The sequence below is a fragment of the Lithobates pipiens genome, unplaced genomic scaffold (genome assembly GCF_037356315.1).
Source record: "Lithobates pipiens isolate NorthernLeopardFrog02 unplaced genomic scaffold, aLitPip1_a1.2 Scaffold_18, whole genome shotgun sequence".
NCBI classification, from domain to species: Eukaryota; Metazoa; Chordata; class Amphibia; order Anura; family Ranidae; genus Lithobates; species Lithobates pipiens.
Genome location: NW_027507758.1, coordinates 657,067,292 through 657,091,606, shown reverse-complemented (window position 1 = coordinate 657,091,606; position 24,315 = coordinate 657,067,292). Strand labels below are relative to the sequence as shown.

The 24,315-nt window shown below is 48.7% G+C and overlaps 1 long non-coding RNA gene across 1 annotated transcript in view; it reads left to right on the top strand.

The window, feature by feature from the left end:
* LOC143989364 (uncharacterized) overlaps positions 1-22,901 on the top strand; it is a 78,243-nt gene extending 55,342 nt beyond the window's left edge. The window contains exon 3 of the long non-coding RNA XR_013277018.1: positions 22,817-22,901. This is a non-coding gene — a long non-coding RNA (uncharacterized LOC143989364). The remainder of the gene's footprint in view (positions 1-22,816) is intronic.
* Positions 22,902-24,315: the final 1,414 nt, after the last annotated feature.

Below are 24,315 nucleotides of genomic sequence, written 5' to 3'. Positions count from 1 at the left end.
GAGCTCCGAGTGCATACAATGTAACGTGAGAGAGGAGCTCCGAGTGCATAACAATGTAACGTGAGAGAGGAGCTCCGAGTGCATACAATGTAACGTGAGAGAGGAGCTCCGAGTGCATACAATGTAACGTGAGAGAGGAGCTCCGAGTGCATACAATGTAACGTGAGAGAGGAGCTCCGAGTGCATACAATGTAACGTGAGAGAGGAGCTCCGAGTGCATACAATGTAACGTGAGAGAGGAGCTCCGAGTGCATACAATGTAACGTGAGAGAGGAGCTCCGAGTGCATACAATGTAACGTGAGAGAGGAGCTCCGAGTGCATACAATGTAACGTGAGAGAGGAGCTCCGAGTGCATACAATGTAACGTGAGAGAGGAGCTCCGAGTGATACAATGTAACGTGAGAGAGGAGCTCCGAGTGCATACAATGTAACGTGAGAGAGGAGCTCCGAGTGCATACAATGTAACGTGAGAGAGGAGCTCCGAGTGCATACAATGTAACGTGAGAGAGGAGCTCCGAGTGCATACAATGTAACGTGAGAGAGGAGCTCCGAGTGCATACAATGTAACGTGAGAGAGGAGCTCCGAGTGCATACAATGTAACGTGAGAGAGGAGCTCCGAGTGCATACAATGTAACGTGAGAGAGGAGCTCCGAGTGCATACAATGTAACGTGAGAGAGGAGCTCCGAGTGCATACAATGTAACGTGAGAGAGGAGCTCCGAGTGCATACAATGTAACGTGAGAGAGGAGCTCCGAGTGCATACAATGTAACGTGAGAGAGGAGCTCCGAGTGCATACAATGTAACGTGGAGAGGAGCTCCGAGTGCATACAATGTAACGTGAGAGAGGAGCTCCGAGTGCATACAATGTAACGTGAGAGAGGAGCTCCGAGTGCATACAATGTAACGTGAGAGAGGAGCTCCGAGTGCATACAATGTAACGTGAGAGAGGAGCTCCGAGTGCATACAATGTAACGTGAGAGAGGAGCTCCGAGTGCATACAATGTAACGTGAGAGAGGAGCTCCGAGTGCATACAATGTAACGTGAGAGAGGAGCTCCGAGTGCATACAATGTAACGTGAGAGAGGAGCTCCGAGTGCATACAATGTAACGTGAGAGAGGAGCTCCGAGTGCATACAATGTAACGTGAGAGAGGAGCTCCGAGTGCATACAATGTAACGTGAGAGAGGAGCTCCGAGTGCATACAATGTAACGTGAGAGAGGAGCTCCGAGTGCATACAATGTAACGTGAGAGAGGAGCTCCGAGTGCATACAATGTAACGTGAGAGGAAGAGCTCCGAGTGCATACAATGTAACGTGAGAGAGGAGCTCCGAGTGCATACAATGTAACGTGAGAGAGGAGCTCCGAGTGCATACAATGTAACGTGAGAGAGGAGCTCCGAGTGCATACAATGTAACGTGAGAGAGGAGCTCCGAGTGCATACAATGTAACGTGAGAGAGGAGCTCCGAGTGCATACAATGTAACGTGAGAGAGGAGCTCCGAGTGCATACAATGTAACGTGAGAGAGGAGCTCCGAGTGCATACAATGTAACGTGAGAGAGGAGCTCTGAGTGCATACAATGTAACGTGAGAGAGGAGCTCCGAGTGCATACAATGTAACGTGAGAGAGGAGCTCCGAGTGCATACAATGTAACGTGAGAGAGGAGCTCCGAGTGCATACAATGTAACGTGAGAGAGGAGCTCCGAGTGCATACAATGTAACGTGAGAGAGGAGCTCCGAGTGCATACAATGTAACGTGAGAGAGGAGCTCCGAGTGCATACAATGTAACGTGAGAGAGGAGCTCCGAGTGCATACAATGTAACGTGAGAGAGGAGCTCCGAGTGCATACAATGTAACGTGAGAGAGGAGCTCCGAGTGCATACAATGTAACGTGAGAGAGGAGCTCCGAGTGCATACAATGTAACGTGAGAGAGGAGCTCCGAGTGCATACAATGTAACGTGAGAGAGGAGCTCCGAGTGCATACAATGTAACGTGAGAGAGGAGCTCCGAGTGCATACAATGTAACGTGAGAGAGGAGCTCCGAGTGCATACAATGTAACGTGAGAGAGGAGCTCCGAGAGCATACAATGTAACGTGAGAGAGGAGCTCCGAGTGCATACAATGTAACGTGAGAGAGGAGCTCCGAGTGCATACAATGTAACGTGAGAGAGGAGCTCCGAGTGCATACAATGTAACGTGAGAGAGGAGCTCCGAGTGCATACAATGTAACGTGAGAGAGGAGCTCCGAGAGCATACAATGTAACGTGAGAGAGGAGCTCCGAGTGCATACAATGTAACGTGAGAGAGGAGCTCCGAGTGCATACAATGTAACGTGAGAGAGGAGCTCCGAGTGCATACAATGTAACGTGAGAGAGGAGCTCCGAGTGCATACAATGTAACGTGAGAGAGGAGCTCCGAGTGCATACAATGTAACGTGAGAGAGGAGCTCCGAGTGCATACAATGTAACGTGAGAGAGAGCTCCGAGTGCATACAATGTAACGTGAGAGAGAGCTCCGAGTGCATACAATGTAACGTGAGAGAGGAGCTCCGAGTGCATACAATGTAACGTGAGAGAGGAGCTCCGAGTGCATACAATGTAACGTGAGAGAGGAGCTCCGAGTGCATACAATGTAACGTGAGTGAAGAGCTCCGAGTGCATACAATGTAACGTGAGAGAGGAGCTCCGAGTGCATACAATGTAACGTGAGAGAGGAGCTCCGAGTGCATACAATGTAACGTGAGAGAGGAGCTCCGAGTGCATACAATGTAACGTGAGAGAGGAGCTCCGAGTGCATACAATGTAACGTGAGAGAGGAGATCCGAGTGCATACAATGTAACGTGAGAGAGGAGCTCCGAGTGCATACAATGTAACGTGAGAGAGGAGCTCCGAGTGCATACAATGTAACGTGAGAGAGGAGCTCTGAGTGCATACAATGTAACGTGAGAGAGGAGCTCCGAGTGCATACAATGTAACGTGAGAGAGGAGCTCCGAGTACATACAATGTAACGTGAGAGAGGAGCTCCGAGTGCATACAATGTAACGTGAGAGAGGAGCTCCGAGTACATACAATGTAACGTGAGAGAGGAGCTCCGAGTGCATACAATGTAACGTGAGAGAGGAGCTCCGAGTGCATACAATGTAACGTGAGAGAGGAGCTCCGAGTGCATACAATGTAACGTGAGAGAGGAGCTCCGAGTGCATACAATGTAACGTGAGAGAGGAGCTCCGAGTGCATACAATGTAACGTGAGAGAGGAGCTCCGAGTGCATACAATGTAACGTGAGAGAGGAGCTCCGAGTGCATACAATGTAACGTGAGAGAGGAGCTCCGAGTGCATACAATGTAACGTGAGAGAGGAGCTCCGAGTGCATACAATGTAACGTGAGAGAGGAGCTCCGAGTGCATACAATGTAACGTGAGAGAGGAGCTCCGAGTGCATACAATGTAACGTGAGAGAGGAGCTCCGAGTGCATACAATGTAACGTGAGAGAGGAGATCCGAGTGCATACAATGTAACGTGAGAGAGGAGCTCCGAGTGCATACAATGTAACGTGAGAGAGGAGCTCCGAGTGCATACAATGTAACGTGAGAGAGGAGCTCCGAGTGCATACAATGTAACGTGAGAGAGGAGCTCCGAGTGCATACAATGTAACGTGAGAGAGGAGCTCCGAGTACATACAATGTAACGTGAGAGAGGAGCTCCGAGTGCATACAATGTAACGTGAGAGAGGAGCTCCGAGTACATACAATGTAACGTGAGAGAGGAGCTCCGAGTGCATACAATGTAACGTGAGAGAGGAGCTCCGTTTGCATACAATGTAACGTGAGAGAGGAGCTCCGAGTGCATACAATGTAACGTGAGAGAGGAGCTCCGAGTGCATACAATGTAACGTGAGAGAGGAGCTCCGAGTGCATACAATGTAACGTGAGAGAGGAGCTCCAAGTGCATACAATGTAACGTGAGAGAGGAGCTCCGAGTGCATACAATGTAACGTGAGAGAGGAGCTCCGAGTGCATACAATGTAACGTGAGAGAGGAGCTCCGAGTGCATACAATGTAACGTGAGAGAGGAGCTCCGAGTGCATACAATGTAACGTGAGAGAGGAGCTCCGAGTGCATACAATGTAACGTGAGAGAGGAGCTCCGAGTGCATACAATGTAACGTGAGAGAGGAGCTCCGAGTACATACAATGTAACATGAGAGAAGAGCTCCGAGTACATACAATGTAACGTGAGAGAGGAGCTCCGAGTGCATACAATGTAACGTGAGAGAGGAGCTCCGAGTGCATACAATGTAACGTGAGTGAAGAGCTCCGAGTGCATACAATGTAACGTGAGAGAGGAGCTCCGAGTGCATACAATGTAACGTGAGAGAGGAGCTCCGAGTGCATACAATGTAACGTGAGAGAGGAGCTCCGAGTGCATACAATGTAACGTGAGAGAGGAGCTCCGAGTGCATACAATGTAACGTGAGAGAGGAGCTCCGAGTGCATACAATGTAACGTGAGTGAAGAGCTCCGAGTGCATACAATGTAACGTGAGAGAGGAGCTCCGAGTGCATACAATGCAACGTGAGAGAGGAGCTCCGAGTGCATACAATGTAACGTGAGAGGAGCTCCGAGTGCATACAATGTAACGTGAGAGAGGAGCTCCGAGTGCATACAATGTAACGTGAGAGAAGAGCTCCGAGTGCATACAATGTAACGTGAGAGAAGAGCTCCGAGTGCATAAAATGTAACGTGAGAGAGGAGCTCCGAGTGCATACAATGTAACGTGAGAGAGGAGCTCCGAGTGCATACCATGTAACGTGAGAGAGGAGCTCCGAGTGCATACAATGTAACGTGAGAGAGGAGCTCCGAGTGCATACAATGTAACGTGAGAGAGGAGCTCCGAGTGCATACAATGTAACGTGAGAGAGGAGCTCCGAGTGCATACAATGTAACGTGAGAGAGGAGCTCGGAGTGCATACAATGTAACGTGAGAGAGGAGCTCCGAGTGCATACAATGTAACGTGAGAGAGGAGCTCCGAGTGCATACAATGTAACGTGAGAGAGGAGCTCCGAGTGCATACAATGTAACGTGAGAGAGGAGCTCCGAGTTGCATACAATGTAACGTGAGAGAGGAGCTCCGAGTGCATACAATGTAACGTGAGAGAGGAGCTCCGAGTGCATACAATGTAACGTGAGAGAGGAGCTCCGAGTGCATACAATGTAACGTGAGAGAAGAGCTCCGAGTGCATACAATGTAACGTGAGAGAAGAGCTCCGAGTGCATACAATGTAACGTGAGAGAGGAGCTCCGAGTGCATACAATGTAACGTGAGAGAGGAGCTCCGAGTGCATACAATGTAACGTGAGAGAGGAGCTCCGAGTGCATACAATGTACGTGAGAGAAGAGCTCCGAGTGCATACAATGTAACGTGAGAGAGGAGCTCCGAGTGCATACAATGTAACGTGAGAGAGGAGCTCCGAGTGCATACAATGTAACGTGAGAGAGGAGCTCCGAGTGCATACAATGTAACGTGAGAGAGGAGCTCCGAGTGCATACAATGTAACGTGAGAGAGGAGCTCCGAGTGCATACAATGTAACGTGAGAGAGGAGCTCCGAGTGCATACAATGTAACGTGAGAGAGGAGCTCCAAGTGCATACAATGTAACGTGAGAGAGGAGCTCCGAGTACATACAATGTAACGTGAGAGAGGAGCTCCGAGTGCATACAATGTAACGTGAGAGAGGAGCTCCGAGTGCATACAATGTAACGTGAGAGAGGAGCTCCGAGTGCATACAATGTAACGTGAGAGAGGAGCTTCCGAGCGCATACAATGTAACGTGAGAGAGGAGCTCCGAGTGCATACAATGTAACGTGAGTGAAGAGCTCCGAGTGCATACAATGTAACGTGAGAGAGGAGCTCCGAGTGCATACAATGTAACGTGAGAGAGGAGCTCCGAGTGCATACAATGTAACATGAGAGAGGAGCTCCGAGTGCATACAATGTAACGTGAGAGAGGAGCTCCGAGTGCATACAATGTAACGTGAGAGAGGAGCTCCGAGTGCATACAATGTAACGTGAGAGAGGAGCTCCGAGTGCATACAATGTAACGTGAGAGAGGAGCTCCGAGTGCATACAATGTAACGTGAGAGAGGAGCTCCGAGTGCATACAATGTAACGTGAGAGAGGAGCTCCGAGTACATACAATGTAACGTGAGAGAGGAGCTCCGAGTGCATACAATGTAACGTGAGTGAAGAGCTCCGAGTGCATACAATGTAACGTGAGAGAGGAGCTCCGAGTGCATACAATGTAACGTGAGAGAGGAGCTCCGAGTGCATACAATGTAACGTGAGAGAGGAGCTCTGAGTGCATACAATGTAACGTGAGAGAAGAGCTCCGAGTGCATACAATGTAACGTGAGAGAGGAGCTCCGAGTGCATACAATGTAACGTGAGAGAGGAGCTCCGAGTGCATACAATGTAACGTGAGAGAGGAGCTCCGAGTGCATACAATGTAACGTGAGAGAGGAGCTCCGAGTGCATACAATGTAACGTGAGTGAAGAGCTCCGAGTGCATACAATGTAACGTGAGAGAGGAGCTCCGAGTGCATACAATGTAACGTGAGAGAGGAGCTCCGAGTGCATACAATGCAACGTGAGAGAGGAGCTCCGAGTGCATACAATGTAACGTGAGAGAGGAGCTCCGAGTGCATACAATGTAACATGAGAGAGGAGCTCCGAGTGCATACAATGTAACGTGAGAGAGGAGCTCCGAGTGCATACAATGTAACGTGAGAGAGGAGCTCCGAGTGCATACAATGCAACGTGAGAGAGGAGCTCCGAGTGCATACAATGCAACGTGAGAGAGGAGCTCCGAGTGCATACAATGTAACGTGAGAGAGGAGCTCCGAGTGCATACAATGCAACGTGAAAGAGGAGCTCCGAGTGCATACAATGTAACGTGAGAGAGGAGCTCCGAGTGCATACAATGTAACGTGAGAGAGGAGCTCCGAGTACATACAATGTAACGTGAGAGAGGAGCTCCGGGCACTTTTAATAGTATATACAGTATATCTCTCCTCTAATAGTATATGCAGAGCTGCCACGACGCGTCAACGTAATCGACTACGTCCACTAAGAAAATACGTCGACGTGCGTCACAGTGGGGGCAGTGCTTAGTATCTACCGCTGCCCTCCGTGCCGCTGTCACCCTCTCTTCTCCCCCTCCGTGACGCCGTCCCCCTCTCTTCTCCCCCTCCGTCACGCCGTCCCCCTCTCTTCTCCCCCTCCGTCACGCCGTCCCCCTCTCTTCTCCCCCTCCGTGCCGCCGTCCCCCTCTCTTCCTCCCCTCCGTGCCGCCGTCCCCCTCTCTTCTCCCCCTCCGTGCCGCCGCCCTCCTCTCTTCTCCCCCTCCGTGCCGCCATCCCCCTCTCTTCTCCCCCTCCGTGCCGCCGTCCCCCTCTCTTCTCCCCCTCCGTGCCGCCGTCCCCCTCTCTTCTCCCCCTCCATGCCACCGTCCCTAGGGGTGCAACGGATCGTCACCGATCCGTGATCCCAGCGCACATGCTGCCGTCCCCCTCTCTTCTCCCCCTCCGTGCCGTCATCCCCCTCTCTTCTCCCCCTCCGTGCCGCCGTCCCCCTCTCTTCTCCCCCCTCCGTGCCGCCATCCCCCCTCTCTTCTCCCCCTCCATGCCACCGTCCCTAGGGGTGCAACGGATCGTCACCGATCCGTGATCCCAGCGCACATGCTGCTGTCCCCCTCTCTTCCCCCCCTCCGTGCCGCAATCCCCCTCTCTTCTCCCCCTCCGTGCCGCCGTCCCCCTCTCTTCTCCCCCTCCATGCCGCCGTCCCCCTCTTTTCTCCTCCTCCGTGCCGCCGTCCCTAGGGGTGCAACGGATCGTCACTGATCCATGATCCAAGCGCACATGTTGCGATCCGCGGAGCGCTCCGCGGTCTGGGCCTTAGGAGAGGCCGCGGCTTCGGCCTAGCTCTGAAGCGGCGGCCATCTTTCTACACCCAGGTGTTTACAATGGGGATTGCTCCGATGGAGCGATGACTTGTAAACAGACCGGCATCATGACATGGCCGGTTTCTCTCTCCCCTCTCTGTACTGATCTGTGCAGTGGAGGGGAGAGGTCAGATGGAAGCAGCCATTCCTCCATACCCTGCCAATACTCTGCCAGCCAATGCAATACTCTGCAATGCAATACTCTGCAATGCAATACTCTGCAATGCAATACTCTGCAATGCAATACTCTGCCAGCCAATGCAATACTCTGCAAATGCAATACTCTGCCAGCCAATGCAATACTCTGCCAGCCAATGCAATACTCTGCAATGCAATACTCTCAAGGTTATCCAAAGGATTACTTGGTTAATCAAAAAAAAAAAACACTAGATTCATTAAAAAATAAAAATAAAAATAATAATCGATAGATTAGTTGACAGACAAATTAATCGTTAGTTGCAGCTCTAATACAGTATATCTCTCCTCTAATAGTATATGATGATGCGGTGGCTTATTATAATAGCCAGCTTAGCAGTCTGTTGGACTTTTATGCCCCACTTAAAACGAGAGCTGTTACTTTTACTCACTCAGCCCGTGGTATACAGATGAGCTTCGTAAGATGAAGGCAGTGGGACGGGTTCTTGAACGACGTTTTCGAGCCTCTGGCCTCACTGTCCATAAACAAATTTACCGGGAGCATCAACATCTATATGCACAGTCCCTTAAGGAGGCTAGGTCGCAGTTCTATTCTAAAGTTATACAAAATAGTTCAGGAAATTCTAAGCAGCTCTTTTCAACTATAAATCAATTGCTTAAGCCAAATTCGCCATCGACTACTGCTATTCGGAAGAGCGGTGTAATGAATTTATGGATTTTTTTAGATCCAAGATTGATCATATCCGTTCCTCTCTGTCTGGTCCTTTGGCTCAAACTGTCCATTTAAACTGTTTTGTGCCCCGACAAATGGATCATTTACCCGAGGTGTCATTGGAAGAGGTACAGGGTATTGTTAAGCAAATGAAGCCCACAACCTGTTCCTTGGATCCTTTTCCAACTCCACTGGTAAAAACGTATGTTTTAGTTTTAAGTCCATTGATTACTGCTGTTGTAAATTACTCTTTTCGAACTGGCCATGTTCCTTCCATTTTAAAAAGTGCTGTTATTAGACCACTGCTTAAAAAATCCACTTTTGATCCGGAAGTCCTTTCTAATTATAGGCCTATTTCTAATCTTCCCTTTTTATCTAAGGTAGTTGAGAAAGCAGTTGCAAGTCATCTTCAGGATCATCTCAAGCATAACAGCCTTTTTGAAAAATTTCAATCAGGCTTTCGTTTTGCTCATAGTACGGAGACCGCTCTTGTTCGGGTTACAAATGATCTTCTTATGTCATCTGATGCCGGTTCTCCGTCTTTACTTATTATGTTGGATTTGTCAGCTGCGTTCGACACTGTCGATCATGGCATTCTTTTAGATAGTCTTCGTTATAATGTTGGACTAAAAAATTTAGCCTTCAGTTGGTTCGAGTCATATCTTACAGATAGGATTGAACAAACTACATTGGGTCATTTTAAATCTAAACCGCATGTGGTTACCTGCGGAGTTCCCCAAGGGTCAGTGCTTGGCCCGATTTTATTTATTCTATATCTTACTCCCTTGGGCCATTTATAAATCGTTATAATATTTCTTTCCATTGTTATGCTGATGATACACAGCTTTATGTAAAAGCTGCAGCTGAAACTCCTTCAGTACAGTCACCCCTATCAGTCCTTACCGCCTGTCTGGAGGAGATAAAGGAGTGGATGGAACAACATTTCTTGCAACTAAATAGCTCCAAAACTGAGTTTATTATGATTGGAACATCTCACCAGATTAAATCATCGCTGATAACAAGTATTGCCTTTTCAGGCTCAAAAATTCCAGTTTCGTCTGTTGTCACTAATCTTGGTGTAAAAATGGATTCCCAACTCACTTTTGAAGCTCATATAAATCAAGTATGCAAGACTTCTTTCTACCACCTTCGTAATATCTCTAAACTTCGTCCTATCCTTTCTTTTTCCGATGCTGAAAGGTTGATTCATGCCTTTGTCTCCTCCAGGCTGGATTATTGCAACGCACTTCTCATTGGGATTCCGAGAAAGAGCATGCAGAGGTTGCAATACGTTCAAAACTCTGCAGCGAGGATCCTAATGAGAGTGCGGAAGCATGAGCATATCACTCCAATTTTAAAATCTCTTCATTGGCTGCCGGTCTCTACAAGGATTGAGTATAAGGTCTCTCTTCTTGTGCATCAATGCATATATGGACAAGCTCCACCTTATCTTAAGGAACTTCTTAGATTGCAAAATCTACCGCGTTCCCTTCGCTCAACTAATTTGAATTGTTTAGAGGTTCCAAAAACTAGGTTGAAAACCATGGGAGACGGGCCTTTTGTGCTGCTGCCCCACGTCTGTGGAATGCTTTGCCTGATAGTCTGAGGGTTTCTCAGTCTACTGAAAATTTTAAAAAGGGGTTGAAGACTTTTCTTTTTAGCAAATGTTTTGTAAATTAAGCAGTTTGTTTGTTTTTATTGTAATTATGTAGCACTTTGAGGTCTTTTGATGGAAAGTGCATTATAAATAAAATGTATTATTATTATTATTATTATTATATACAGTATATATCCTCTAATAGTATATACAGTATATCTCTCCTATAATAGTATATACAGTATATCTCTCCTATAATGGTATATACGGTATATATCCTCTAATAGTATATACAGTATATCTCTCCTCTAATAGTATATAAAGTATATCTCTCCTATAATGGTATATACGGTATATATCCTCTAATAGTATATACAGTATATCTCTCCTCTAATAGTATACACAGTATATCTCTCCTATAATAGTATATACAGTATATCTCTCCTATAATAGTATATACAGTATATCTCTCCTATAATGGTATATACAGTATATATCCTCTAATAGTATATACAGTATATCTCTCCTCTAATAGTATATACAGTATATATCCTGTAATAGTATATACAGTATATCTCTCCTATAATGGTATATACGGTATATATCCTCTAATAGTATATACGGTATATATCCTCTAATAGTATATACGGTATATATCCTGTAATACAGGGGTTTACAAATTTGCTTGGAATCTAGGAGCCAGCTAAAAAAGTTAGGAGCCGGGTCGGTGATGGCGATTTGGACCTGTCCCTGGCCTGACATGGAGACGAGTGAGGGGAAGATAGCCCCCAGCCCCCCACATACGAGATCCCCTTTCATTGGACACACCGCTCGAGTGCTAAATGGCCGCTGTGATTGGCCATTTAGCATGATCTGTGATTGGCTGTATCCAAGGGATACGGCCAACACAGAACTTCCCCGATGCGCCCCCATGGCGGCATGCAGAGGGGAAGTAAACAGGAGGATGTCCAGGGACGCCCTCCCGGCAATTGGTGTCTGCACTGTAGACATCTTTCGTCTATAGCGTGGGCACGAAGTGGTTAACAAAAGAATGTGACTTCTTTTATTTCCGCCATATTCCCGCTTATTTACTGCCACATCCCCGCTAAGGGTTCGATCAGGTCCGCCCGAAAAACTGACAGGTGAACCTGATCAGACAGCCCTTGTGAAAGGGGCCAAGCAGGTAGGATTACAAATAATCATTTTTTTTCCTTAATTAAAATTATTTTTTTCTACTTTTAAAAAATAAATAAAATTATGACAAAAAAATAGCTATATGTATATATATATATATATATATAGCTATTTATCAGCCACCACACTCATCGTTGGGCAAAAGGTGCCAGATGACGCCCGCAATCACTTCCTTCTCTTCACTTTGGGAAGGAAATGGGCGGGCAGTGAGAAACAGGCAGGGCTTTGAAGCTCCATTCGCATTATTGGATGGGTTGTTGTAATTTCAACATCCACCACAAGATGGCACCAGACTACAGAAAGACTTTAGGACGCAAAGCCGGGGCCTCAATTAGTGGACAGCGCGGCCTGATGCAATCGCACGGCGGAGTTCGGGGTCCACACGGAGACAGGGTACCCCAGCTGTGTTGCCCCAGGCGCCAGGACGCGAATTCTAGTCGCAAATGCGACCTGGCACCCGGGGGTTGTCGAGCCCTGATATAATAGAATAAATGACATTTCACTGCTTTTATATAGCAGCTTGTACTCCATTCTGGATAGGAATCCCTTATAAGGGAGACAAGCAGATTAAAGCCATCCAGACCACGACCTTCTATATAGTCTGATGTTAGGACAGTCTGATGTTAGGACAGTCTGATGTTAGGACAGTCTGATCCCATTAGGGGTGAGGGAGATAATATGGAATTACAGAGTCATTGTTACTCTAGTTTGTTGCACCTTTTTGTAAAGATGCACCGAATGGGTTTTTTGGTGCCGAAACCGATACCGAAAATGAAAAACACACTAGGCCGAAAATGACTGTTTTTAAAAAATATTTTTATACAGGAGGTGGTCAGAGACTGGGGACATGGTACGGGAGGAGGTCAGAGACTGGGGACATGGTACAGTAGTTGGTCAGAGACTGGGGACATGGAACAGGAGGTGGTCAGAGACTGGGGACATGGTAAAGGAGATGGTCAGAGACTGGGGACATGGTACAGGAGGTGGTCAGAGACTGGGGACATGGAACAGGAGGTGGTCAGAGACTGGGGACATGGTACAGGAGGTGGTCAGAGACTGGGGACATGGTACAGGAGGAGGTCAGAGACTGGGGACATGGTACAGTAGTTGGTCAGAGACTGGGGACATGGAACAGGAGGTGGTCAGAGACTGGGGACATGGTAAAGGAGATGGTCAGAGACTGGGGACATGGTACAGGAGGAGGTCAGAGACTGGGGACATGGTACAGTAGGTGGTCAGAGACTGGGGACATGGTACAGGAGGTGGTCAGAGACTGGGGACATGGTACAGGAGGTGGTCAGAGACTGGGGACATGGTAGAGGAGGTGGTCAGAGACTGGGGACATGGTAGAGGAGGTGGTCAGAGACTGGGGACATGGTACAGGAGGAGGTCAGAGACTGGGGACATGGTACAGTAGGTGGTCAGAGACTGGGGACATGGTACAGGAGGTGGTCAGAGACTGGGGACATGGTACAGGAGGTGGTCAGAGACTGGGGACATGGTAGAGGAGGTGGTCAGAGACTGGGAACATGGTACAGGAGATGGTCAGAGACTGCGGATCTAATACAGGAGATGACCAGAGACTGCGGATCTAATACAGGAGATGACCAGAGACTGCGGATCTAATACAGGAGATGACCAGAGACTGCGGATCTAATACAGGAGATGATCAGAGACTGCGGATTTAATACAGGAGATGATCAGAGACTGCGGATCTAATACAGGAGATGATCAGAGACTGCGGATCTAATACAGGAGATGACCAGAGACTGCGGATCTAATACAGGAGATGATCAGAGACTGCGGATTTAATACAGGAGATGATCAGAGACTGCGGATCTAATACAGGAGATGATCAGAGACTGCGGATTTAATACAGGAGATGATCAGAGACTGCGGATCTAATACAGGAGATGATCAGAGACTGCGGATCTAATACAGGAGATGATCAGAGACTGCGGATCTAATACAGGAGATGACCAAAGACTGCGGATCTAATACAGGAGATGACCAGAGACTGCGGATCTAATACAGGAGATGATCAGAGACTGCGGATCTAATACAGGAGATGATCAGAGTACAGGAGGTGATAAACTAAGTAACCATTTTACATTTTTTCATAGCAGTGCACAGCTATACTGTTCATAAAAAACAGGTTAGGGTTAATATAACAGTCATCAAGCAGTCTATGGGGAGAATGACCTACCTAGCCAGGCAGGCTCATCACCCGCTCTCATTGATTCAGGGATAGGGCCTTCAGGGGTCCAGGTGCGGGGCCCTCAGGGGTCTGGAGGCAGAGCTCGGAAAGTTCTGGGGGCGGGACTCAAAGGTCTGAGGGCAGGACTTACAAAGGTCTGGGGGCGGGACTCAAATGTTTGGGGGCGGGGCTAAAAGAGGTCCGGAGGCGGGGCTCTCATCTCTCCTACTCCAATGTCAGCTCCAAGCCTCCGAGCATACAGGCTGCATGGGCGGGGTCAGAGCGGCACTGGAGCTCCCGGCCCCGCCCCCATCCATGGCCGGGGAATACAGCAATTTATTTCTGTGCTCTGCGGGGTTATCATGGCATGGTTGGGGCCCCACTTTGCAGGCAGCGCGGGCACAAGGGACAGCTGCTTTGGCGGGCCCCCTACAATGACAGGGCCCAGAGCAGCTGCCCCTTTTGCCCTGCGTTAAAGACGGCCCTGAACCTACCCCCTGGATCCGTTTTTAACTCATGAAGCTGGAACGCGAGGGATCTGTGAATAAGTACACTCACCCCCCTAGAATAACTCGAGTAGGTGGCATGATAGTGTTGGCCAACCCACGCTCTTCTGAGGCCAAGCACTCGGGAGCCCACCAAATGCGTCTCCTGAGGGATACAGATATGGGGAGAGTATCTTTGTAAAAAATTAAACACCAACGAGCGCTTGACCGCAGAGTTCAGACCCCTCACGTTCCAGGAGAGAACAGAAAATTCAGCCATACCCGACAACAGAGGGAAATGTGTCCCCGGATATAGTCTCACAGCCCACTCCCATAAAAAACAACCATCCCACCCCAGAGGGCCCCCCATCACTTACATACCCATAGGCCACGGGGCCCACCTGATTCTTAAGGCTAAACCTTGAGCCCATACTCCACCTCCCAAAATAGGATTGTACTTGTGTCAATAAACCGTGAAAAAGAACAAAAAACTAGAACTAAACAAAACCATAACTGATCAGCAATGGCCGACCTCCCCCACCCCCCACCCCGTGGACCCCCAACAGTGGAGTCCTGCATAGATCCCCAAACCAAGCAACAAAAATAACCCCTAAGTCCTTGTGAGCAACTTCCTCAGGTAGGCGTGCACCAGACCATCAGGAGGCCGCAGCCCCCCGTCACCTCAAACACACAGAGGGGGAGACCACTATCCCAACCTGCCACAGGCGCATTTAGCCCCCCCTTAAGAGTTGCTAGAGAACAGCAGTCCTTGTGACATGGATGTACCCAACTACTGCACATGGCACAGTCCTATTCAGAGACTTCACGGCCAATTATTCAGGGTGCACAGGGTTAGGCAGGCACAAGCCAACAGTTCACAGGTTCCCAGCCTGACGAAGGTGATGATGATGGCGGGGGTGAAGTGCCAGCAATACCCCATGACCGGGGCCCATCCATTGGAAAGTCACCGAAACAGGAACCAAAAGGAAAAAAGAGAGTGAAAAAAAAATCAATCCAAAACCCCAAAATAACCATGGCAGAACAAAGGCCAGGGCCCCTCGCCCAAACCACCCCCCTCTGAATAGTCACCAGGCTGGGAATAATACCAGAGGATCCCCCACCAGAAACAGTACTTAGCTTCCCCGGCTCAAAAAAGTATCTGCAGAGGCAAATTATCCCTATCTGCCCCACCAGCCAGGAGCAGGTTAGCCAACTATTCAGCCAGGTAGTGTCTCCAACCAAGAGGCAGCATCTCTGGGATTAGTAAAAAATCTGACAGTCTCGCCATCAACCACGCGCAGTTTCGCTGGAAAGAGGATATTGTACTTGATCCCTTTAGCCCTCATGGATGCCTTGAGCGCGTCGAAGGACCTTCGCTGTTTCTGGGTCTCCATGGTGTAATCAGGAAAGAATAGCAGCCTGGAGTTCTGATACTTGACCTCCTTCAACAGCCTCTCCGCTCTGAGCACCTCATCGCAGTCTCTAAAGTTCAGCAAGCGTAGGATCAGGGTGGGCGGGGGGGGGGGCTCCCAGCCGGACCCCTCTGCGGAGGGACCCGGTGAGCTCTTTCCACCGTGAAGTAGGGGGACAACTGCGCCCCCCGGGAATAGAGAACGAAGAAGGTCTTCCACAAACACCGTGGGGTTTTGCCCCTCCATCCCCTCCGCCAGGCCAACTATCCACAGGTTGTTCCGCCTGCTGCGGTTCTTGGCGTCCTCCGCACCAAATTCAAGGGTCCTCACCTTGTTCTGCAAGGTCCCGATTGCCACCGTGTGTTCCGCCAGCACATCCTCCGCCTGGCCTACTCGCTGCTCCGCTACTCCCTGCCGTGCACGGATCTTATCCAGGTCCTGTCTAATCAGGCCAACCTCCGTCTACACAGCCTCCATCTTCCTCCGTCAGTGCCGTCTGGCATGCCGCTATAGCAGCCATCACCTCAGGAATGCCCGGGAGAGGCGATGTATCTGCCTCCGCCGGCGCGGTCTGCGTAGCCATGTTGGAATGGCCGCGTGGGCCTCCCGCTCCACGTGTCTCCGGAGCGTCCAGCGCCGGCTCCCCAGGGGGAAACCGAATCCTTCTACCTCCTTTGTGTCCCGCCGAGGAACGGGACGGCATAGGGGGGGGGGGGGGGCAGACAGTCAACCAGCAGCTAATAGCACGGGTATCAGGATAAAGCAGGGTCAGTCTCTAGCAGAGCTCTGGGAAGCATGTCTGCTCACGCCGACATCTTGGCCACGCCCCTTTCCTCCTTATATTAGTAACCCACCCCCCTTACCTTAGAGCATTCTTTCTGCAGAAGGTGCCCCCCCACGTTCTGAGTTCCTGGGGTCCCCCCTAGATGATTGATCACTTACCATTATTAACTATATATATATACAGTATAATATATAAGCCCTATGTGATTTCATATCTATATATAATACTCTCTTCATCAAATGTGCTTTAAAATGTATGGTTTTCCTTTCATGAACAAGAAAATAATGCCGTTATGCTGTTGGGCTGGTATAATAATGCTGTTGGGCTGGTATAATAATGCTGTTGGGCTGGTATAATAATGCTGTGGGGCTGGTATGACATTTTTTCCAGGGCTGGTATTTGAAAGCATGGGCGTCCGCAAGGTTCCTCAGGTGGCTGGGTACCAGGCCCATATAGCCTAGAGAATGGACATCTCTTTACATTGCAATACATCTGTTGTTGTCATATTTTTATCTTGATGAAAACAGCCAATCCAGTGACAGTATGAGATGAATATATGACCACAACAGATGTATTGCAATGTAAACAGATGAATTATCTCTTATATAACACAAATGTATTACCAGTGGAAAGATTTTCATGAGATTGTTGAAAAGGGGCGGAGCATGAGCGGCCTTAAAATGATGCCCCCCCTTGGAAAAAGTTCTGCAGACGCCCATGACTTAGCCCATAATAAGGCTGGAGCGGTCGCTGTAACCATGGAAACCAAATGTAAGCTGTGGTGAAAAACTGGGATTTCCTATGGCTGCATTCTGTAAACACTTTTCTCTAAAACGGAATCTAGAAATCTCTGATCTAGAACTGGAATTTCTATTCTGGGCGGAGCCGGCGAGATTTCTGCATTAAAAGCCCTCTACAGCTCCGGCCCTTGAGGGCCGCCTATGGACAAGGTGCTGGAGGGGGCAGAATGATCCCATCATACCTCCATGGCTGCCGTCCTCCACCTAGAGGAATCCTATGGGAGTGGGCGGAGCCTGGCCCCCACGGACTGGAGTTCTGCACATCTCATTATGGAGAGTCCATCCGGATTGGATGTAGGCGCCATAACCGGGAGGAGTTATAATCCGCAGCCGTCCTCTCCCCTCCTCCACCTAATGACAGCTAATAGATGATCAATAAAGTCCCAGTACACAGATGGTGACCATAGCAACAGTCCCCGCCCACCCCCTGTGTCTGCAGAGCTCTCATTGGCTGCTGCAGGTGACAGTTTTTTATAATAAAAGCTTTATTGAGAAGCTGACAGCTAACATTTTAGACTGACCTTATTAGCATAATAACGGCTCTTGTTTTACCGTATTCACCATAATATACCGACCTTGTTTTACCTCCCAAAGTGATGTCACAAGATGTAAACCACTTGTCTTGGTAAACATGTCCCAGCTATTAGGGTGAATACAACTAACGGCTCACGGCTGACGGTCATATAAAGGGGCTGGGCCTGTGCTGGGCTGTCATTTGTTCCTGAGCACCGCAAAGGTAGGTTGACCTTTTCTACTCTCCTGAGTCCCGGGACAGATTTGCACCCAACATACCCAGAATGACCCGACATCACACATTTCCCACAATCCCCCGCTTCTCATGTATTCAATGTATTCATCCATTTACAAAATATATGAAAATAATTTTTTTTTTTTTTTTTATAAATTTGATCAGAAAAAAAATCCCTCCAGATCTCATTATTGATCATCGTTATTGGAGCTCATTGATATTACAGAGAGGATTTTATATGTTAAATATCAGATTGATCAGTTTTCATAACATGATTGATATTTATAAAAATATATATATATATATATATATATATATATATATATATATATATATTTAAAATAAATAAATATATATATATATATATATATATATATATATATATATATATATATATATATATATATATATATATCATTTCCCACAATCCCCTGCTTTTCATGTATTCATCCATTTACAAAAAGATATCAAAATAATTTTTTTTTTTATAAATTTGATCAGAAAAAAAATCCCTCCAGATCTCATTATTGATCATTTTTATTGGAGCTGATTGATATTACAGAGATTGATAAGAGTCTCCATAACATGATAGATATTATATATATGTATATTTATTAAAAAGAAAATGACATATATATTTAAATACAGTATATACACATTTTCTATCTAATATTTCATAGATGGATGTAATAGATTGATTATGTATATATTATATACAGTCACAGGTCACAAAGCTCCCACACAAGGGGGGGTGGGGTGATCTTTGTTATCAGTCATGTGATTTCAGTTACAAACCCCCCTCAATGGGGTCTGTCAGTGGCAGTTTATTTTTAGCTGATCCCAATGATATTTTAAAATGCCAGCCAGCCAGGCCCGGATTGGCCATAGGGCACATCGGGCAATTGCCCGGTGGGCCGGGGCCGCCGGGCTGCAAGTCCATGCAGGGCACAAGGCTCTTTGAGCCCGTGCCCCTCATGCAGTCTCTCGGCGGTAGCTCGGCTCAGCCCATCGGCGGCGGGGAACGTACACAAAGAGGGGGGTGGAGCTAGATGAGAAGCCTTCGGCCTCTCCGCGGCTGCTCGTATAGGTCAGCCATCCGTACCAGGGGGCGTGACTGCAAAGGGGGAGGAGCCAGAGCAGACGCCTGCCGCTGAGTCCTGAAAACTTGAAGCCAGATAACAGTAAGCGTGAGTTCCGCCCGTGCTCTGCGCTCACCCCCCTGTAACCAGGATAGGAGGAGCGGTGGGGGGGCGGCTGCATATAGAACAATCATTCTCTCCATCTTCCTCCTGCAGTATCGGAATGCCTGCGAGAGGGAGAGGAGAAGCAGGAGACTGCAGGAGGAAGATGGAGAGAATGATTGTTCTATATGCAGCCGCTCCTCCTATCCTGGTTATTTCTGCTGCCCCCCCCCCCCCGGGCTCCCCACACCACCCATACTCTTTGCCTCCTCATGCTCTCTGCCACCCCCAGTGCTTTCCACCTCCCCCCTGCTCTCCGCCAGCCCCATGCTCTTTCCCCCCCACATGCTCTTTGCCACCCCCGTGCTCTTTGCCACCCCCGTGCTCTTTGCCACTCCCTGTACTCTCTGCCACCCCCCTGTGCACTCTGCCACCCACCCCGTGCTCTCCGCCACCCACCCTGTGCTCTCGGACACCCCTATGCTCTTTGCCACCCCCTATGCTCTTTGCCACCCCCGTGCTCTTTTCCACTCCCCGTGCTCTTTAACACTCCCCGTGCTCTCTGCCACCCCCCTTCTTCTCTCCGCCACCCCCCTGTGCTCTCTGCCGCCCTCCCTGTGCTCTCTGTAAACCCCCATGCTCTCCACCACCCCTGCATGCTCTCCGCTACCCCCCATGCTCTGCGCTCACCCCCTGTGCTGTTCATATCCCCCCATGCTGTTTGCTGCCGCCTGTGCTCTCCACCTTCCCCAGGTGCTCTTCACATCCCCCCATGCTCTCCACCTTCCCTTCGTGCTCTCCCACGCCCTCCCTGTGCTCGCCGCCCCCCATACATTCTTCACATCCCCCATGCTCTCCACCAGCCCCCCCCGCTCTCCACTTCCCCCATGCTCTCCACCAGCCCCCCCCCGCTCTCCACTTCCCCCATGCTCTCCGCCGCCCACCCTGTGCTCTCCACCAGCCCCCCTGTGCTCTCCACCTCCCCCCATGCTCTCCACCACCCTCCCTGTGCTCTCCACCTCCCCCCATCTCTGCTGCCTCTTGTGTTCTTCTCTTCCTCCCTATGCTCTCGTCCCACCCCATGTTCTCAAGGTACTTCCCTGTGTTCTCCATCCCCCCATGCTCTTTCCTGGTCTCACCTCACCTTGCCCCCCCCCCACACACAAGTCTGCTGGGTTCCCCTCTCACAGGGGATCTGTCAGGGTGAAGAGTGAGGAAGGGGTCAGTTAACATGTCATGGGCTGCTCAATCCAAAATGCCTGGGCCTATTTTTTGTCCCAGTCCGGGCCTGCAGCCAGCTGTGTAATATGAAGGTCCTCAGCCTTGTGTTAGAGCTTTGTGAATGAAGCCTCTCTGGTTCGGTTGCCCCGGGGGATGTGTACATCTGATTTGTACCCGTCTGCACTGACTTAAAGGATCCCGTTATTCCCGGTTATACGTCCGCCCCGTTACATAAGCCCATTTCCAGCTGAACTGTCACCCGGCAGTTTCCCTTGACAACGACATCACCCACAATTCTCCATAGGGGGCGCTCTGAGAGCCTTTACATTCCATCAGTTTAGAGTTATCTGTGAATGGCGGCCCTAGAACGATCAATGTCATCCCTAATATGTGCACCCCACACCCACGCTTAAATAGTAGCCCCGCCCCCAATTAGTCCCACTCTTATTTAGCACCATCAAAATGTTCCTCATTGAAATAATCCGCAACTCTTTATAAGAATTTCGGGTGGGGGATGGGGATGGAACCTCAGTTGGTGATAATTACTGCCATCTGTGATTTGGTCGGTAGACTTTCCCTCACTTCTTTTCCTTCTGAGAGGACAGGAAGTGTGGGAAAACTTTCCCAGGCAGGTCACAGAAAACAAGGAAAACCTCAGAAAAGTTTGAGCCCCGCCCCCCAACTCCATCCAAACCTAAAAGAAAATGTTTTGGAGTGAAGTTTTGCTTTACAATCTGAACGTCTACTTACCCTTTCTTTTTTCTTTTTATAGGTTCAAAGTGATTTTTTTACGTGAGAGGAGAGAGGAGTTTGTAGGAGAGAGGAGTTTGTAGGAGAGAGGAGAGGAGTTTTTAGGATATTTTAGGAGAGAGAAAAAGAGGAGCAAGGATGAGCATCCTTATAAAAACTAAAGAGATGACAGAATTAGACAGAAGAATGGAGGAGGAATGGAAGAAATTCCATGCCACGAAAGACTTCCCGGAACAATGGAAGATGATTACGGAGACGGATAGAAAAGCCACAGAGAGGAGAGAGTTCCTCAACAGAAGAATGGAGGAGGAATGGAAGAAATTCCATGCCACGAAAGACTTCCCGGAACAATGGAAGATGATTACGGAGACGGATAGAAAAGCCACGGAGAGGAGAGGGTTCCTCAACAGAAGAATGGAGGAGGAATGGAAGAAATTCCATGCCACGAAAGACTTCCCGGAACAATGGAAGATGATTACGGAGACGGATAGAAAAGCCACGGAGAGGAAAGAGTTCCTCAACAGAAGAATGGAGGAGGAATGGAAGAAATTCCATGCCACGAAAGACTTCCCGGAACAATGGAAGATGTTTACAGAGACGGATAGAAAAGCCACGGAGAGGAGAGAGTTCCTCAACAGAAGAATGGAGGAGGAATGGAAGAAATTCCATGCCATGGTAGGAGACTGTGAGCTGAGCAGAGGAGAAGCTCAGATAGATGAGAACAATGAGGAGCTGAAAAAAGCAGAGGAGGGAGGAGAGAAGGAGAGACTTTTCCAGAAAGCCCATGCACTGAAGGCATGGTGGGAAAAAAACGGAAAGCAGCTGACAACAGAAAGGAAAAGAGAACTCCTGGAGAAAGTGCGGGTAAGGAAAGCGCAGATGGAGGAGAGTAAGCTGCAGACAGACGTGCAGCTGAAGAAAGCAGAGGAGGGAGGAGAGAAGGAGAGACTTTTCCAGAAAGCCCATGCACTGAAGGCATGGTGGGAAAAAAACGGAAAGCTGCTGACAACAGAAAGGAAAAGAGAACTCCTGGAGAAAGTGCGGGTAAGGAAAGCCGCGATGGACAGCAGAGATGAGGATCAAAGGGAAGTCGGCCATGATGAAGGCAGAGACAGACAGGTAAGTACACGTTCTTGCATATAGAATATATAAAGTGAAGGGGGACATTGCCTTCATGGAGGATTACACATCAGTAGGAGGATATTATGCTGGTTGGGTATAAAATATCCGTATGTTATAGACACGCCCAGATATAGGCAACAGAGATTGTTGGGGGACCTTCTCATGTCCCTCATATGGAAATCCATAGAAGTGATCAGTAGGCAGAGCTCCTCCAATGATCAGATAGATTAGATCTAGAGCAGATATAACCATACAGGAAGGCAATGAATGGACTATATAGAAGGTGATCCTTCCTTCATTGTTGGATAGTGGAGGAATGAGCGGCAGGGAGGCTCCGTACCTAAAGACAATATATCCGAGTGAAATATAGGAAATACGGCCCATACAAGTGTTCTATTCATGTCAGATGAAGAAGTTTAGTCACGGCTAATGTTTGATCTCTTTATTATCAGGTCTCGGCTATGAAGAGGGACACATTCTTTCACCAAGACACGGTGTGCTATGATGCCGACTCCGAAGCCAGCAGCTTCTCATCCATCAATACGTAAGTATCTTCATTACAGTTTCCTTTGTACAATGTAACATATTCATTGATGATGGTAAGATTAGGAACACGAGCACCACCAGCCCCCCCCCCCCTCACCAGGTCAGGGCCCCTTGGGTCAGGTTTGGAAGAAGAGAGTCATGGGGGGTCGTTTTGCTGCCATTTGGCTGTCCATAGTAACATTCATTTTGTTTCCTGAATATAATAAACTGATTTCTGATCCAGATGATCATTGCTCTGGATTATTGGACAAAGCCCACAGTGCTGCCAATATCTTACTTGGGAGACATCAGGTCCCATGACCCTACAATATTTATTCCAATCCCCTGACGAGACAACGCCTGGTGGGGAAACCTAATGGCAACAGACAAGAACCTATTGGCTAGATCAGGGGTCTCCAAACTTTCTAAGAAAAGGGTCAGTTTACTGTCCTTCAGTCCCCCAGCATCAGTGCCCCAGAATTGGTTTTAATGGGACAAATAGTGCCCCATTGATGGTGTCAGTTGGTGGAATGGTGCCCCATCATTGGTGTCAGTTGGTGGAATAGTGCCCCATCATTGGTGTCAGTTGGTGGAATAGTGCCCCATTGATGGTGTCAGTTGGTGGAATGGTGCCCCATCATTGGTGTCAGTTGGTGGAATAGTGTCCCATTGATGGTGTCAGTTGGTGGAATGGTGCCCCATCATTGGTGTCAGTTGGTGGAATAGTGCCCCATTGATGGTGTCAGTTGGTGGAATGGTGCCCCATCATTGGTGTCAGTTGGTGGAATAGTGTCCCATTGATGGTGTCAGTTGGTGGAATGGTGCCCCATCATTGGTGTCAGTTGGTGGAATAGTGCCCCATTGATGGTGTCAGTTGGTGGAATGGTGCCCCATTGATGGTGTCAGTTGGTGGAATGGTGCCCCATCATTGGTGTCAGTTGGTGGAATAGTGCCCCATTGATGGTGTCAGTTGGTGGAATAGTGCCCCATTATTGGTGTCAGTTGGTGGAATAGTGGCCCAAGGGCCAGATAAAGGCAAGCAAAGGGCCACATTCGCCCCCCAGGGTGCAGTTTGGAGACCTCTGGGATAGATGATGATTAGAAGTGATATATGCAACTCCCAGCAGCCCACTTTATGAGGCAATAACCAAATAGCCAGATCTATCCAGTAGGACCAGATAATATCCTTCCATCCAGACATTAACGGCATTGCAGATCATGCTGAAGGTATTACACTAGTTGTATATTTAGGTGGGGGGTTAGGAGTGCCTACTAGAGCCGAACACTTCTGCACTCCTACAGGATCTCCATTAGATGTATAGGAAGTGGAGTCGAGGCTGAAGGTCTCCAGTCAGCGGGTAGCATGCGCTTTGCTGATTATAGCTCTATAGGACTGAATCAATAGGGGGTATGGTGGACCTCTGCA